This window comes from Tupaia chinensis, unplaced genomic scaffold (assembly GCF_000334495.1).
Source record: "Tupaia chinensis unplaced genomic scaffold, TupChi_1.0 Scaffold139431_1, whole genome shotgun sequence".
NCBI lineage: Eukaryota > Metazoa > Chordata > Mammalia > Scandentia > Tupaiidae > Tupaia > Tupaia belangeri.
In genome coordinates, this window is record NW_006199316.1 from 1,203,520 (window position 1) to 1,221,023 (window position 17,504).

The 17,504-nt window shown below is 47.4% G+C and overlaps 1 protein-coding gene across 2 annotated transcripts in view; it reads right to left on the minus strand.

Annotated features, from left to right (window-relative positions):
* Positions 1–14,737, minus strand: part of KCTD21 (potassium channel tetramerization domain containing 21) — a 19,632-nt gene extending 4,895 nt beyond the window's left edge. The window contains exon 1 of one of the 2 annotated variants that reach the window (XM_006161899.2): positions 14,673–14,737. The gene's annotated coding sequence lies outside the window, so the exon portion shown is untranslated. Of the gene's footprint in view, positions 1–14,658 lie in introns of both variants that reach the window. The other variant, XM_014593010.2, reaches the window with a different exon arrangement.
* Between the last annotated feature and the right edge of the window lie 2,767 nt (positions 14,738–17,504).

The window sequence follows — 17,504 nt, forward strand, 5'->3', positions numbered from 1 at the left end:
GCGAGAAATCACCCCCCAGAGGGGATGGTCACGCCGCAATCCCTTCTCCTCCATTCTCCTCTTGGGATCTTGGGCACACACGCACACGCGCCCGGCGTGAGTTTTAAGCCACCGGGTCCGGGACGCGAACCACGGTCGACTATGTGGGAGTCCAGCGATATAGCCATTACACTAACTGCTGGTTCCCTCTCGTTTCCCTCTTTTCAAGACCCTATTCTCCAATGCCTTCTCTTTTCAGAATAGTAATTTGCATATTCCAGTTTCAGTCTTTCTTTCTCCTTGGGGACCTCCCCAACTCCAAAAAAACACATTAGATTTCAGGCCCAGGCTCTGTAGTTGCTCAACACAGGATCAGGGACTAGGCTATCTTTCCTGATAGTTTCCTGGGCTGCAGGCCCTGAATCTCCTCTGTTCATTAATGCTGAAGTACCCAGTACACTGTGGGTAGTGAGTGGGGGAGGTGGCCAATAGCCACAGGGCACGGCCAGGGATCCTCAAAATCCTATTCCTTGCTTGCACAGCAGCAGTGCACCCACCCTTCCACCCCTGACCCCAGCACGACATCCTGGTTCCTGGTCCTTTGGGGAAAGTAGGCCATGGTGTCCATCATAAATCCATAGGTCCTGTCACCAAAGGCATAACAGTATGACAGTGCAGGACCAGCACTTTTTGGGGGGAGGCAAAGAACATCATGTGCATGGCGGAGGGTTTGCAGTCAGGTGGTGATAAACTAATGTTACTGAGCTGCAGCCCCCCCAAGTGTTCCCAGTTACTTCTTCCTTGGGAGGAAGAGAGAGAGAAAGAGAGAGAGAGAGAGCGAGAGAGAGAGAGAGAGAGAGAGGTCCCTAGTAGGGCTTCACGCCAGTCCAATCGCAGCCTCAGCCAGTCAAGATCAAGGACACGCACATGTGCCTGGTGCATATGGGGAGCCCATTAGAATGTGAACCTGGACCTTCCCCATAGCTTCAGCATGGAAGTGTAGTGTTTCTGCTGTGCCCTACAATTTGTCTTGACTCTGTCTCTTTGAACCCATCCCAATGGCTGCTTCTGGAGCTCAGGACCCATCCCTGATCCCTGTACACTCTACATCCTCACTTGGCTTCCTGCCTTCATCTACCTTCCATCTTGGTCCACAGGCTGACCTTCCTGAAGCACTATTCCAGCCCAATCCACTTTGTTCCTCCACTGTTGTCTCTAACCCTGCTTCCTGTGCACTCCAACTCTGGCACTGCAGATAGCACCAAGTCACCCTCACACTGTCCCTGCCTGGCCTTTGTTGACCTTATAGCACCTGTCTACTTTCTCTGCAGTCAGTTTTCAAGGGCTAGCCTATGAGCACTGCTTTTGTAAGGCTGCCCCAAATCTCCACTCAGTTAATGCTCTCCTCTTATTATTTTTTTTAAAGAGAGTTTCTGCTATAGAGCACACATGCTTGGTGGAGAGACAGAGAGAGACTAAGAGACAGAAAGCAAGAAATCACACCCTGGGGGGGATGGCCACACCACAATCCCTTCTCCTCCTCCTTCCTCTCGGGATTTTAGGCATGCACATATACATGCCCTGTGTAAGTTATAAGCTGCCAGGTATGGAACTCGAACTGCGGTCGACTATGTGGGAGTCCAGCGAGGTAACCATTTCACCATCTGCTGGTCCCAATATTCTCCTCGTAACAGCTCTGGGGTACCTTGCACAGCCCTCTCTAGCAGCACTCCTCAGTCCATCATGTAATGCTCTGCTCTGCAAAGGGCTTTCCTCTCTGGCTTCATCACATGCAGATCACTGGACATCCATATGGGCGTGAAAAAGGACTCTGACCCATCTCTCATGTATAAAACACAAACTCAATTGCTGAGCTTGGTGGCAAAAACAGTTGCAAACTGAACTACAGTGCCAGAAGCCACATGGCTCACTGAAGGTTCAAATCCCAGGACTGGCTTGAAAACAGGCCAGACACAGGCGTTCCCAAGATCCTGAGGAGCTTGAAGCTAAGAAAGGGGGACTGGGCATGATGAGACCCTACTGAGGGTGCTTCTCTCTCTCATAACGTGCACATGTCCTTGAAAATGAATAAAGTAAACTTTATAAAAATTAACTCAAAATGGATGACGGACCAAATTATAAAACCAAAAACTAATAAACTTTCAGTAGAAAATCTTTGTTACTCTGGACTAGGCAAAGATTTCTTAGGGCCCAAAAGGAACAAGGTATTTAAAAAAAATGACAAACTATGTTATAGTTTGTCATAATGAAAAACTTGGCTCTTCAAAAGACACTGTTGAGAAAATGAAAGAGGGGGCTGGCAGGTAGCATGGTGGTTAAGGGTGCTGGACTCCCACATGGCTGACTGCGGTTTGAGTCCCAGACCTGGCTGTGTGCTTTCTCTCTCTCTCTTTCTCTCTCTCTGGTCAAATTTAAATAAATAGATAAAGTTAAAATAATTATTTAAAAAAGATGAAAGAATAAGGCACAAACTAGAAAACATTTGAAAGACATCTGTCTGTTAAAGGATTGTTAACCAGAATATAAAAAGAACTCTCAAAATTCAGTAAGAAAAAAGAAGCAAACTAACTTAAAAAATGGGTCAAAGTGCTAAACAGATACTTTACCAAACAGGATAAACAGATGACAATCACATGAAAACATGTTCAACATCATTAATTTTCACATCTAGAACATTAGATCATTAAAATAGTTAAGATTGGACCAGCGGTTGGCGTAATAGCTACCTAGCTAGACTCCCACATAGTCAACTGCGGTTTGAGTCCCGGCCCCGGTGGCTTAAACTCATGCTGGTCACATGTGCGTGTGTGCCCAAGATCCCAAGAGGTGAGTAGAGAAGGGATTGCAGCATGGCCATCCCTCTGGGAGGGTGATTTCTCACTTTCTGTCTGTTTCTGTCTTTCTGATGAATGCATGTGCCCTACAGCAAAATCCTCTCCAAACAAACACAAACAAACAAACAACCCCCCCCCCAAAAACACACACACACACACACACACACACACACACACAAAACCCAGTTAAAATACTATGGGGCCAGCAGGTAGCATAGTGGCTAAGGTGCTAGACTCCAACATGACTGACTGCAGTTGGAGTCTCGTACACAATGGCTTGAAAATCATGCCGGTGGTGAGTGCATGCATGCCCAAAATCCTAAGAGGAGAATGGAAGAGAAGGGAATGCTGTGGGACCATTCCCCTGGAGGGTGACTTCTCACTTTCCCTCTCATACCTTAGGGCAAAAACATTAAAAACAAAAAACAAAACAACAACAAAAAACTACTACATTCTTAATGAAAGAGCAACAGAAACTCCCATACACAGTTGGTGATAATACAAAATAAGACAACCAATGTGGAAAGTATCAATAGTTTGGCTTGTAATCATCCCATGATTCAGTGATCCCAGAGGACTGGAGACATACACCCATGCAAAAACCTATACACATCTGACTGTGTGGTTTGATTCATGGACCCTGTGTCTTGAAAAACATACCAGGAGCATGCGATCGTGTGCCCAAAATTCCTAGAGAGAGTGGAGAAGGGATTACAGCATGGTCATCATCCTGGTTGGGGGGTGATCTTCCACTTTCTCTCTGTGTCTCTGTGTCTCTCTCTCTGGGTAGCACACAACCCCTAAAGCAAAAACTTTTAAAAAGAAAAATGACCGGGGCTGGCATGGAGGTTAAGGTGTTGGACTTCCACATGGCTGACTGTGGTTTGAGTACCAGACTTGGTGGCTTGCTTTCTCACTTTCCCTTTCTCTGTCTCTCTTTGGTGAGCACAAATGCCGTATAGCAAACTTAAAATAATAATAATAATAAATAAAATAAAGTAATTTTTAAAAACCGCATATATTAATGGTAGCTTTATTTATAATTGCCCAAACCCAGAAACAACTAAAATATAAGTAAACAAACTGTGGTCCCTCCATACAATGGAATATGACTCAGCAATATAAAGAAACTGATCACACACACTACTGCATAGACGAATTCCAAAAGCATTATGTGAAAGAAGTCAATGTGAGAAGGTTACACAGTGCATAAATCTATTTAGGTAACATTCTGGAAAAGGCAAAATTATAGTGACAAAAATCAGATTCGTGATTGCTAAGGGCTGGGTTGCCGAGAGGGATTGGTTACGAGGAAGCATAGGGAATTTTTATTTAAGAGAAATTTTTGCTGTAGGGTGCGTGCACTCACTGGAGAGACAAAGACAGACAGAGAGACAGAAAGTGAGAATTCGCCGCCCATTGGGGATGGCCATGCTGCAATCCTTTCTCCTCCATTCTCCTCTTAGGATTTTGGGCACGCATGCACATGCACCTGGCATGAGTTTCAAGCTGCCGGGTCTGGGACTTGAGCCATTGTCAGCCATGTATGAGTCCAGTGATGTAACTGTTACGCCATCTACTGATCCCCTAGGGAATACTTTGGAGTGATGGAAATATTGTATCTGGATGAGGTAGTGGTCAAATGATAGTATGATTGTCAAAATTCATATAATGGAACACCTAAGAAGAGTGAGGTTGTTTTGTTTGTTTGTTTGTGTGCGCTCGCCAGAAAGACAGAGAGAGACAGAACATGAGAAATCACCCCCCAAGGGGGATGGATATGTAGCAATCCCTTCTCCTCCATTCTCCTCTCAGGATCTTGGGCATGGACGCACACACGCCGGGCGTGAGTTTAAGCCACCAGGTCTGGGACTTGAACCACAGTCGACCCCATGGGAGTCCAGTGACACAGCCATTACACCAACTGCTGGTCCAGAAGAGTGAATTTTAAGTGTGTAAATTTTGCCTCTATAAGAAAATGAAGATTGTGACCTATTAGCCAGTCATGAAATGAAGACAGTGAGTGGGCTGTCACCAGTTGTGTGTGTTGTGAAACTTGTTTCAGTTGTGTATGTGTGTGTGTGAGAGAACTGGGTCATGATATAAGATATGTCTTCATACTGTGGGTTATGGTAAAATTTTTTGGGAAAGCAGTACAGCAGTTCTTAGTTTGTGAGTTCTCTGAGAGCAATGACGGGTCTGCATAGCGGCTGATAGCAAACAGTAGGTGCTGGGCAACTGTCAGGAGAGGCGCGGGGGAGGGCTCTGAGGCATAATAAGAAATACACATTGTGTTCTTTGTCTCCAGCTCTTGGCCAGGGTTCCTAAAACCCTTGCTAATTTTCTAGTGATAAGATTAACAGGAGTTTCTCTCCTTATAATTGGTTTTGTGTCCAGTTCCTGAAATGAAGGTGAAAGGAGCATCTTTTGTTAGTCACAACAAGCAGCTTCCAGCCATTCCTGAGTTTGGTTTAATGAGTGACAACTGGAAAGCAGAGGCAACAGCTCTGTGGTTACAGGGTTGGAGGCTTCTCTGCCAGCAGCTCCACCTCCACCTCAGGGAGGGACTGGAGATTGACTTAATCACCCACAGCCAGTGATGTAAGCAACTGTGCCTACATAATAAAGCCTTCATAAAACCCCAAATGACAGGATTCTGAGAACTGTAGAGCTGGTGAAGATAGGCTGAGATTAGTAGTAGCAAACAAAGAATGAACAGAAAGTTTCAGAATTCTTTTTTTTTTTTTTTTTGAGAGGTTTTTGCTATAGGGCACGCACGCTTGCCAGAAAGACAGAGAGATAGACAGCGAGAAATCACCCCCCCAGGGGGGATGGCCACGCCACAATCCCTTCTCCTCCATTCTTCTCTTGGGATCTTGGGCGCACATGCACACGCGCCTGGCGTGAGTTTAAGCCACCGGGTAGAGGACTTGAATTGCGGTAGACTACATGGGAGTCCAACGACATAGCCATTACGCTAACTGCTGGTCCCAGAAAGTTTCAGAATTCTTGAAACAGCCTTTTCAAACACTGCTCTGCAGCTTGCTTGAGCAGAGAGTAGCCACCCCCTGCCCAGCATACACCAACTGTTTTCACAATGTGGGGGGTTTCACTGAGCTCTCCCAGTGACTTGTTTTTAATTGAAATATGTAGAAAAGTACAGAGAACAATATTGTTGTGCTTACATGCCTGCCACACACTACCTCGATGTCTTCCTGACCGCTGAGACAGGACCGTTGGGGCTCAGGGCACACCACCCTGAAATATGACTTCAGGAGACCAGGATGTGCCTCCCCAAAGTATATTTATGTGACATATTGATTATTTCCAGCTGGCTATTTTAAGAAGCTGTAGACACAGGATGGCTCTGAAAAGTTGCTCTATTAATAAAGGAAATTTTCATTAGTAAAGGTATCTGTACTGGGAAGAAGGCTGCCCCAAGAAAGCATTCATCACCCGGGAGCCTTTATTGATATAACAAGGCAACCTTAATTCAGCACACATCTCTCCTCCTCACCCTCCCACAATTTGCCTCTCCCTGGAAGCCCTGAGCCCCTATTTCCATAGCTCAATATACTATAAAACTTTCACTATGTGGCTCTTCAAGTTTCTCATCTTTGTGGGATTTCTTTGCATATATACAGAATTAAGCTTTTTTTTCTCGTTAATCTGTTGTACATCAATTTAATTTGTAGTCCAGCTAAAGAACCTCAAAGGGTACAGGGGAGCCATTTCCCCTCCTCTCCAATACCATTATCTCCATCGAGGCTGCTCAAGGTTACGGAGCCAGTCTGCAGAGGACCTGGGACCTGATGTCCAACACCTCTGCCTACTTCCCCTCACGACTATGGGCCTCTGACATGAGTAAGAGATGCGTACACGCCCTTATCCCCTGTCCATCCCAGACTGGGGTGGTCCACTGTGACCTGAGGCCCTATCCACTCACATCTGAGGACAGGGTCCCAGGATGGCCCAGAGCCCCTCCAGGTTGGGCACAGGACAAGTACGCTGAGAAGTCTGACCTTCCCACTTTAATAGCAACTCAAGATGTCTAATGATGAAGCAGCAGAATAAAAGCCAGGGCTTTTTGTTTGTTTGTTTGTGTTTTTGGAATGGGCCCATGAGCTCACTGGAGACAGAGAAGGAAAGTAAGATAGCATCCCCTGGGGGCATGGACATGCTGCAATCCCTTTTCCTTCAAACTCCTCTTGGGATTTGGGGTATGCACACACACCTGGCATGTTTTTCAAGCTGCTGGATTCAGGATTTGAACCATGCAGTCAGCCATGTGGGGTCCAGCTGCCTTAACCACCATGCCACCTGCTGGCCTCCCAAAAAGCCAGGTTTTAAGAGTCTGCTTAGAGGGAGGGGCTGGCAGGTGGCATGGTGGTTGAAGTGGCTGGACTCCTACATGGTCAACTTCAAAAAAATAAAATAAAATAATGACAATAAATAAAATTAAATAAAATAGTTCTTAAAAAAAAAATAAAAGCCAGCTTAGAAACGGTAAATGGGGGATGTTTATTGAGCCAAGAAGTGGAAAATAAATCCTCCACTGTGTCTGGGTAATGTGTCATAAGCTGGAGACTTAGAGGTAAATCTAAATTCTAATCTATTGTACATATTGCCTTGAAAAGAACCAGGAAGATGATCAGCCTCAGCTGCATCCCTGAGAACACCACTGGTGTCAAACAGGAGATTACGCCATGCTGCTCTTGGGACCCCTGACAAGTTAGGGGAGGCCAGGGTGCTGGGTGCCTGGAGTTGCTGCGGACATGAGAGGGTGCCCAGCCTAGGGAGGGTGATTATAGTCTGGGGCCTGAAAGCCACTCTGTGCAACCTCTATTTGTGACACAGATGGTAGCAACTGGTGAGCGATGTCCTGTCAGGGCAGCCAAGACACCACTCTAGTTTCTTCCTTTGAAACTGTGTCCTGGCATCCACGGTCCCTGAAGGCCTCAAGGAAACAGCAAATACTCTGAGTACATCCCGTAGAGCAAAGTCGTTGCAAGGCACCTTACAAAAGTTAACTCATTTAAGCCCCCTAACACGTCCTAAGATATGTATTACCTCCATTTTAACAAGGAGAAACTGAGGCTCAGAGATGTCAGGCCACTGGCTTAAAGCAGAGCATGATTAAAGCCGGGGCCTGTCTAACTACAATGTGTGAGCTCTAAATAATACCTTTTTTTTTTTTTGGCATTTAGCTGTCAAGGCCTTTGGAGAAGGTCTTACTTGCCTCTCTCCTACCTCTCAACTCTGTCATCTAAATTTGATTTGGACCTATGAAAAAACCAGGGTATGGTGGGCCAGCAGGTGGCATGTGAATCATAGCAGGTAGATACCAAATAGCTATCTCTCTGGTTCAAGCCCCACACCTGACGGCTTGAAAATTACATAGGACATGTATGTACATGCCCAAAATCTCAGGAGGAAGAGGGAGAAGGGATTGGGTGTGGCCACCTCCCTGCCACCCCCCCCTCGTGTGTGTGTGTGTGTGTGTGTGTATAATTTCTCACTTTCCCTCTCTCCATTTGGTGAGTGCACATATTCTATTGCAAAGAAAACAAAGAAACCAAAAAACCAGGGGATGGAGAATCAGCATTTCCTGAGTACCAGTGACACTCCCTGAGCTACGTGAGGCATTTTCCTGTAGTTTAGCTTATTAAAATGACACACTGGGGCCAGCAGCAAACGTGTTAGTTAAGGTGCTGGAGTCCCACATAGCTAACTATGGTATGAATCCCAGACCTGGCAGCTTGTTTTCCCACTTTCCCTCTCTCTGTCTTCCTCTGGTCAAAATAAAAATAACAGAAATAATAGTAACAAATGGAATTAAATAAATAAATATTAAAAAACAAAAGACACACTGATGCTGTGAAGTGAGAATGATAATCACTTCAGTTTTTAGCATATTAAAGTTGAAGCCAGGGTTGTGAAAACAGCTGGTTAAAATCTCAGAGCTAGGAGTCAGTAGGTGGCGTGGTGGTTAAGGCGCTGGACTCCAACATGGCTGACCATAGTTTGAGTCCTGGACCTGGCATCTTGCTTTCTCATGTTCCCCCCCTCTCTCAATCTGATCAAATTAAAATAAGTAAAATAAATAATTCTCTAAAAAACAAAGCCAAAAAGATGACAGAGGTAGGAGTGGCAGAACCAGAATTGAAGGTGAAGCCTTTCTCCTAAGCCTGTGCCCAGTCAATCACACAACTTATGGCATTTCTTTAAGAAGCATAAATAGAATGTAATAGAGAGCTATGATGCTTCTGAGAGGAAGATGAAAGATACTGAAGTTGTTCTTCTACAATTAATTTTACTTGTTACAGTATCCTAATCCAAATCCAATATTTTTTCTCAAAAGATCAAAAAAAATTAAAATTTTGGGGCCAGCAGACAGCATAATGGTTATGTTGCTGGACTCCCACCTAATTGACTGTGGTTCAAGTTCTGAACCCAGGGGCTTCAAACTCGCACCACGAGTGTGTGCATGCATGTCCAAAATCTTGAGAGGAGATGGAGGAGAAAGGATTGCGGCATAGCCATCCTTCCTCGGGGGAGATTTCTAGCTTTCTGTGTCTCTCTCTATCTCTCCAGTGAGTGCATGTGCTCTATAGCAAAAATCTCTCAAAAAAAAAAAATTAAAATTTTATTCTGAAAGAATCAATGGGTGATAACCAAATATTTGAAAAAGAGATTTCTTTGTGTAATATAGTAAATATGATCAGGGAGCAATGATATTTTAAATTGTGGAATTAAAACAATGAAAATGGAAGAATTTTGTAATGTGTTTGAAGTAAATGCCTAGGAATTAATAAAAAGTATATATATATATTACTTTCTTTATTCATGACAGAATGTGCGCATGAGAGAGAAACAGGCACCCCTTGTAGGGTCTGGTCAGGCCGTGATCCCCTTCTTCCAGTCTTAGGCCTTTGTACACATGCCTGGCATGTTTCATGTTGACCAGGCTGTGGATTTGAATGTTGCAGCCTGGTAGGATCTGCTTTCTTTCTTTCTTTAAAAAAAAAATAAATTTGTGGTTTATTTATTTAACTTTATTGATTTATTCACTCATTTTAAATTTGACCAGAGGAACAGAGAAAAAGAGAGAGCGAGAAAGAGAGAAAGCAAGCTGCCAGGGCCAGGACTTGAACCATAGTCAGCCATGTGAGAGTCCAGTGGTCCCAGATCTGCCTTTTCTTTCCTTTCCTTTTTTTTTTTTTGGAGAGGCTTTTGCTATAGGGCACGTGCATTTGCCAGAAAGACAGAAAGAGACAGAGAGATAGAAAGTGAGAAATCACCCCCTGGGGGGATGGCCATGTCACAGTCCCTTCTCCTCCATTCTCCTCTTGGGACCTTGGGCATGCATGCACACGCGCCCGGTGTGAGTTTAAACCACCAGGTCCGGGACTTGAACCACAGTTGCTGAGGGTCCAGCAAAATAGCCGTTACGCCAACTGCTGATCCCAGATCTGCCTTTTCTTAAGCAGGGCATTACTGCTGAGCCACAGATCCAGCTCTAAAAATAATTAGATGTTGCTCTTACAACAAATCCTAGACCCAGGCACAACAGATCATGTGATCTTTATTTCATAAACAATCTGAGCCAGACTCAAGGTGTATCCCTCATCCAGGTATTCACGTGCATTTGTCACCTCCAAATCCTGGCCTCTGGGAAGTTCCATGTCTAAACACCCTTCAGAGAACCTGTCCTCTGGAGGCAGGCTGGGGTCTTCTCCAAACTAAGTCTTCAGCAGGCGACCTAAGTCTCCAGCAGGAGACTGGAACCACCACAGCTGTCTTAGCCAACAGCCTATGCATAAGGGAGCTTAAGAGAAGGTACGGGCTCTTTCTATGCAATTTTCTCTTTTCCTGTTTGGGTCTTCGGAAAAGTCATGTCGTAGTTTTCTGTGTCTATGCAAAAATGCGTCATGACTTTTCTGATGATGTAATAAACTATTGTCACTTCTATAATGAACTGTTACTTCCCACACAATCTACCCCTTCTGCACTGCCAGTGAGGAACAGTTGTTGTAATAGCTATAAACCTGCTAAGTAATGAAAATAATCTATTTTCCTAATATGTCATTTCCCAGCTCTGCTCACTCAAAAGCGACCCAATAGCACTTTTCTGGAGAAAGTGATGGTTCTAGGACTTTGACAGAAAAAGTTCAAGGTAAGCCTAAACCTTATCTTCTTATAAGAATGAAGCAGTAAAAAACTAATGAAGTCATGTCAAAAGGACACAGAAGTTGACCTCATAATACTCCCACAGATCAAACTGGGATAATTTGAGTAACTAAAAGAATAATGATGACAATGGACTATAGTATACAACAGAATAGAGAGATAACCTACAGAATGGGAGAAAATACTTGCAAGTTATACACTTGACAAAGGATTAATAACTGGAATACATAAGGAACTAAAGCAGTTCACCAGCAAAAAAACCCTAAACAATCCAATTTGAAGTGTGCGGGAACCAGCAGGTGGCATGGTGATTAAAGCGCAATACTCCGATGTTGATTGCGACTCAAATCCTGGCTCTGGTGGGTGGAAAATCACACCAGTTGTATGTGCATACATGCCCAAAATCCCAAAAGAAGAATAGATTGTGGTGTGGCCATCCTTCCCATGGGTTGATTTCTCACTTTCTCTCTCTTTCCCCAGCAAGTGCACATGCCCTATAGCAAAACAAAACACAAGGACAATCAAGCCAGCTGGTGGTATGGTGGTTGAGGTGGCTGTAGCCAACTGCAGTTCCAGTTCCAGACCTGGCAGCTTGAAAAACACACCAGGCGTATTTGCGTGCACGCTTGAAATACTGAGAGAATGAAGGAGAAGGGATTGTGACATGGCCACCCCTTGAGGTGTGATTTCTTGCTTTACCTCCTTCTCTGTCCCTGTCTCTCTCTGGTGAGTGCACACACCTTAAAGCAAAAAAAAAAAAAAAAAAAATCTATCTTCAATCTGATTCTTTTTTGCTATAGGGCACATGCGCTCGATGGAAAGAGAGAGAAGTAGAGACAGAAAGCAAGAAATCACCCCCCCCCCGGGGGGGGGATGGCCACGCCGTAGTCCCTTCTCCTCCATTCTCCTCTTGGGATCTTGGACACACACACGCTCCTGGTATGAGTTTAAGCCACTGGGTCCGGGACTTGAACTGTGGTCGACTACTTGGGAGTTCAGCAACCTAACTATTACACCATCTGTTGGTCCCAATCTGAATAGTTTTTGAAAGAAGGCATTACAAATGGCTAGTGAGGGGCTGGCAGGTGGCATGGTGGTTAAGGGCACTTGACTCCCACATGGCTAACTGTGGTCTGAGTCTTGGACCTGGCAGCTTGCTTTCTCACTTTGTCTGTCTTTCTCTCTTTCATTCTGTCCCTCTCTGGTCAAATTAAATAAAGGTAAATAAAATAATTATTAAAAAAAAAACCCCAAAAAACAAATGGCTAGTGAGCCTGTGAAAAAAATGCTCACATCACTCATCATCAGGGAATTGTAAATCAAAATTACAGTCAGGTATCACCTTACCCTAGTTAGAATGGCTAGTAAAAAAATCAAAGACTAAGTTGTACAGAAGGAATTCTTTTTAAGAATTATTTAACTTTATGTATGTATGTATGTATGTATTTATTTTAATTTGATCAGAGAGGAACAGAGTGAGAGAGAGAGGGAAAGTGAAAAAGCAAGTTGTCAGGGCTGGGACTCGAACCGTGGTTGGCCACATGGGAGTCCAGTGCCCTTAACCACCATGCCACCTGCTGGCCCCAAAAAAGAACTCTCTCTTTTTTTTTTAAAGAATTATTTAATTTAATTTAATTATTCTTTCACTTATTTTAATTTGACCAGAGAGAGACAGAGAGAGAGAAAAAGTGAGAAAGCAAGCCACCCGGTCTAGGAGTTGAACCATAGTCAGCCATGTGGGAGTGTCCAGCGCCTTAACCACCATGCCACCTGCTGGTCCCCAAGAACTCTTTTTTTTAAAAGAATTCTTTTTTCTTTTTTTGGAGAGGGCGCGTGTGCTCGCCAGACAGAGACAGAGAGATAGAAAGCGAGAAATCACCCCCCAGGGGGGATAGCCACACCGCAATCCCTTCTCCTCCATTCTCCTCTTGGGATCTTGGGCACGCACAAACATGTGCCCGGTGTGAGTCTAAGCCACCGGGTCCAGGTTGTGAACCGCGGTCGACTACGTGGGAGTCCAGCGACATAGCCATTATGCTAACTGCTGGTCCCAAAATAATTATTTTTTATTTAACTTTATTTATTGTTAGTTTTATTTTCTAGTTTGAACAGAGAGAGACAGGGAGTGTAAGAGAGAGGGAAAGTGATAAAGCAAGCCACCAGGTCTGGGACTTGAACCCTGGTTGGCTCTGTGGGAATCCAGTGCCTTTAACCACTACCCCAAGTGCCAGCCCCACCCAAGAAAGAGCTCTTAAGACACATGATTGGTGGGAATGTAAATTAGTACAACCATTATGAAAGACAGTAATGAGATTCCTCAGAAAACTCATGACCCAGTAATTCCACTACTGGATATATACCCAGTAAGGAAAGGAAAGGAAATCAGTATTTCGAAGAGATGTATGCACTCCCATGTTTACTGCAGCGCGCTTCATAATAGCCAAGACAGAATCAACCTGTGTTGGTCAATGGATGAATGCATAAAAAAATGGTATATGTACACAATGGAATATTATTCGGTCATAAAAAGGACAAATCATTTGAAGCAACATGGACAAACCTGGAGGAAATAATGGTACGTGAAATAGGTTAGGCACTGGAAAACACATACTTTATGACCTTGTCATCCATGGACGCTAAACAGTGGAGAGTGCGACAGCTGGTGCCAACAGTTGGAAATGGGGAGGAAACTGAGGTAAAGATACGAGAGTGCTTATAGGTGGTGGGATGAATTCTAGAATGCTATAGCACAGTGGAGCTGATAGTTGGTGACCATTCAATGTATACTTAAAAATAGAGTAGAAATGAAGAAGATAGGAAAGTAAAGATAATTTAAAAAACAGCCCAACAACAAACAACCTTTTTTCCCCCCGACACCCATTCCAGACTAAACATCTGCCTCTGGAGTGCTGGGTTAAGCAGGGTCTCTTTCGCAAGGAGTCCCGAATGCTCTACTTGTCTGAGCCTCCTGTTCCTCACCTGTACGCAGATATGGTGACGCCTTTACTTTATAGGATGTGAGAGCTGAATGAGATCATGTGTGTGACGCACTGAGGTCAAGGGGTGGCTGTTTATTTCTATCACGAGGAATGGACGATGTTCTGCGTATCCACTGGTTCTCGCTCACAAAGTAGCGCTGCCTACCCTGGCCTCTGCAGAGCCGGTAGGGGTCCCTTTCATCACTGTGCCCCCCCACCCCCAGTCCAACCCAGCCTTACTTCATTGGCTTTCTCGGCACCCGGTACCCCTCCCGAGAGCTGCTTTCCCGACCTGACACATGTTCCCTTCGCACCTAGAGACCCCGCCCCCTTCGCCCCATCCACCAGACTCCTCCCACACTCCTGTCCCCCCCCAACCCCGACCTTCATTATCCGGGCTTTTCCTACCACTGCCATCCACCCCGGCTCCTCCCAGCAGTTCCGCCCCTTTTATAGCTCTGCCTCTCGTCTTCCCAGTCCCGGAAAGACGCCCCTTCCCCGCAGCCACAGGCGCGGCCATCCCCATTTCACAGATGAGAAAGGCGAGGCTAGAGTCGCCCACAAAGGATTTCTCACGTAGGACAGGTATCCAGCTGGGCCTGCGTCCTCCCTCCGACAGTCCTCGGGCCCCGCTCCCCCGATCGCTTAGCACCTACCGCGCTGCACCCACCTCCTGCCCTCGCTTTGCAGCCTCCCCTCCGCGATCGGCCAGCGCAGCTTTGCAAGGGGGGCGGAGGGCCGGCGCCCAGCCCAGGGGCGTGGCGGCCCAGTATCCGCGCGCTGTGTTCTGGGACTCGTAGTTCCCCCTGGGTGCCTTGGGTCTTATCGCGCCGGGCGCGAACTCCATCTCCCAAGAGGCCTTGCGGTGAGCCGCCCAGCTCCCTGCCCCGCCCTCGCCAGCACTCAGCCCGGCTAGCCTTAAAGGGGACGCAGCCCGAGTGGCGGCGCACGGGGTGTCCCCCGTTTCGACTCCGCCCTGTTTCCCGCACCTCGCCCCTCCCCCGGTTTCTCCTTGCAGCCCCGCGGCCGCGCCGCAGAGCCAGCTCTCTGGGTACCTACCCGCTAGTGCAGAGCAGGGTAGGAAGACTGGACTTCGCAGTGAAGGTAGCATCCCCGCGGTCCAGGACCGGGAGGGCGTCCCCACCCGGGGTGGGAGCAGAAGACTCGCCCTGACCTAGTCCGGCCCAGCCTAGCCCTTCCCGCTGAGCGCCCCGCCCAAGAGCCGGCTCTGAGGCAGGGCCCACTGCGGTCCGAGAGGTAAGGGGGCTGGGGGTGTGTGTGGGTTGAGGGTGGCGGTTTTTGCACTCTGGCATTTCTAGAACCCTGACTCAAAAGTAGGGTTCTGAGAGCCAGAGGCTGGGAGGCAGGAGGTCTGAGTGCGTCTGGGGCCTCGCTGTGTGACCTTGGGCGAGTAGCTGCCCCTCTCTGGGCCTCATTCTTCTCTTTCAATTGTATTAATATATCGAGGTGATCCCGTTCCGCCCCCCTCAGGACTTAGGGTACCCTTACCCAATACCATGAAGCTTCCCGACCATTCACAGTGGGGCCCAGCACTGGCCTGGGCTGGGTGTGGGTACTCTGGTTTCCTGGAGGGGCACACCCCGGTCGACCCAGAGGCCAGCACTGCCTGGGATGGGCCTTGCTCGTCTCAGCATCCTTGGGGTACACCTGTAAGGTCCTTGCAAGTCTGACCCTGGTGTGACTGGCACCTTTCCTTTCGGGAAGCCTGCCTTAGGGCAGGGGCTCAGCTGTCAGGTGAGGGCTGGGCTGGCAGAGGTTTGCCAGGGTGCCCCCCAGCAGGGGTGGGTGAGTGTGGTGGGCTCCTGAGGAGGCAGTAGCCTTCTTCCCTTCTCCCCTCATCTACCTTCAGGAAAAGGGCCATTGCTTTCTGCTTTCTGCCAGTAAAACTCTTCTTTTCTTTCTTTCCAGGAGACAGTTTGGTGGTCCTGACAAGGGCCTCTCAGAGTAGGGTGGAGGCCCCTTTCCGGGCACCTTGGGAAGAGGTTGAGTTAAATGCAGAGAGAATGCAGCTGCCAGAGGTTGGAGGGACCAGGTGGAGGGCAGTTCTTTGGGGGAGGGGGAACAGCCGGTAGCCCCAATGGGAGTCCCAGGAGGCAGGCTGGGTGTGAGGGTCAGAGGGCACGGGAAGTGCTGAGTGGCCAGTGGAAGGGGCTGCTTTGCCCGGGTAGGGAGAGATGCCAGAGAGAGATGCTGACCCTCTGAAACCTCCTCCCCCCCTCAGAGATATTTTTCCTTTTTCTTTTACTTTGGTTGTTTGAATAATTTCTAGAATGGCTGGAACCTCTCTCAGTCTAGCCGGCGACCCCTAGGGGCTTTCTCAGGACTGTGGATCTATGAGACCAGACCTAGGCAGATGAACCAAGGGGTTGGTCTCTGAAAGGTCCTTTTCTGGTCACACCCTTGGTTTTTATCTCGTCTTGCTGTCACATGCCTCCTGTTGGTCACTTGGCACTGCTCCATGGCTTGGCTCTGGACTGGGCACTGGGCACAGAGAGGGGGACTGGACCTGCTTCCTCTCGAGGGAGGCAAGACCCAGCCTGGTGGAGCGAGGCATAGCATCCAGTTACACTGCAGAGACCCGAGAGCAGCCAGGAGGGCCTTGGAGGCCAGACCTCGGAGACTCAGGGTTCCAGAGGGGACGGAGAGGCTTCCTGCAGGAGGGGGCATGTAAGCTGGGCACTGAAGGCTGAGCCAGAGTTTGCCAGGAGGTTAGAGAGGGAAGACCCCTCCCAGCAGAGAAGATATCATGCAAAGGGGCCATCAGGAAACAGCCCACCTTCTATTTCCCACCAGCATTTTTCAAGTGTGCCCCCATGTCAGCTTGTATCACAGAAAGGGCTTGGCCATCCAGCCTCAGTTGGATCTTATCCTGAAGGGGCTAAGAGCCTTGAGCATTCTGATGGTCTTGCAGGCTGGAGCGAGGGGAGGGACAGTGATGTGAGGGTCGTGGAATATATCCCTCATACAACCTGCTGGATCTGCAGTGTGCTCCCTGCCTCCTTCCCTGACAGTGTCTGTCCCTGCCTCAGTGCCAGGTGTCCCTCATCACTGCCCAGGCCTCACCTATTTCATACTGTGTCCCAACCCTGTAAGTGGCATGCCGGGAATGTCCCATTTTCCAGGTAGGAAAGCTGATGAGCCAGGCAGGGACTAGCCTGAAGTCACCTGGTGGTCCTGGAGTTGGTAACCTGGCTCTCATGCCTTTAATGCTGGCTCTGCCGAAGGAGGACACACTGTTGCTAGCTGCATTTGACACGGGACAACAGCCTCTTGGGTCAGAGCCAGTGTGGACAGGCTTATCCAGTCTCCCCCTAGGAACACTGGCAGCCTGCTGTTTCCACTTTGAGAGAGGCAGGGTCCTGCTGTGCCCTGCTAAGGCTGTGTCCCTCTCCTCTGAGCAGGCCATGTCCTGCCTCCCTTCGCTGGCCTCTGAGGTCAAGACTCTAAGTTTTTCTTTTCTTTTTATTTATTATTATTTTAA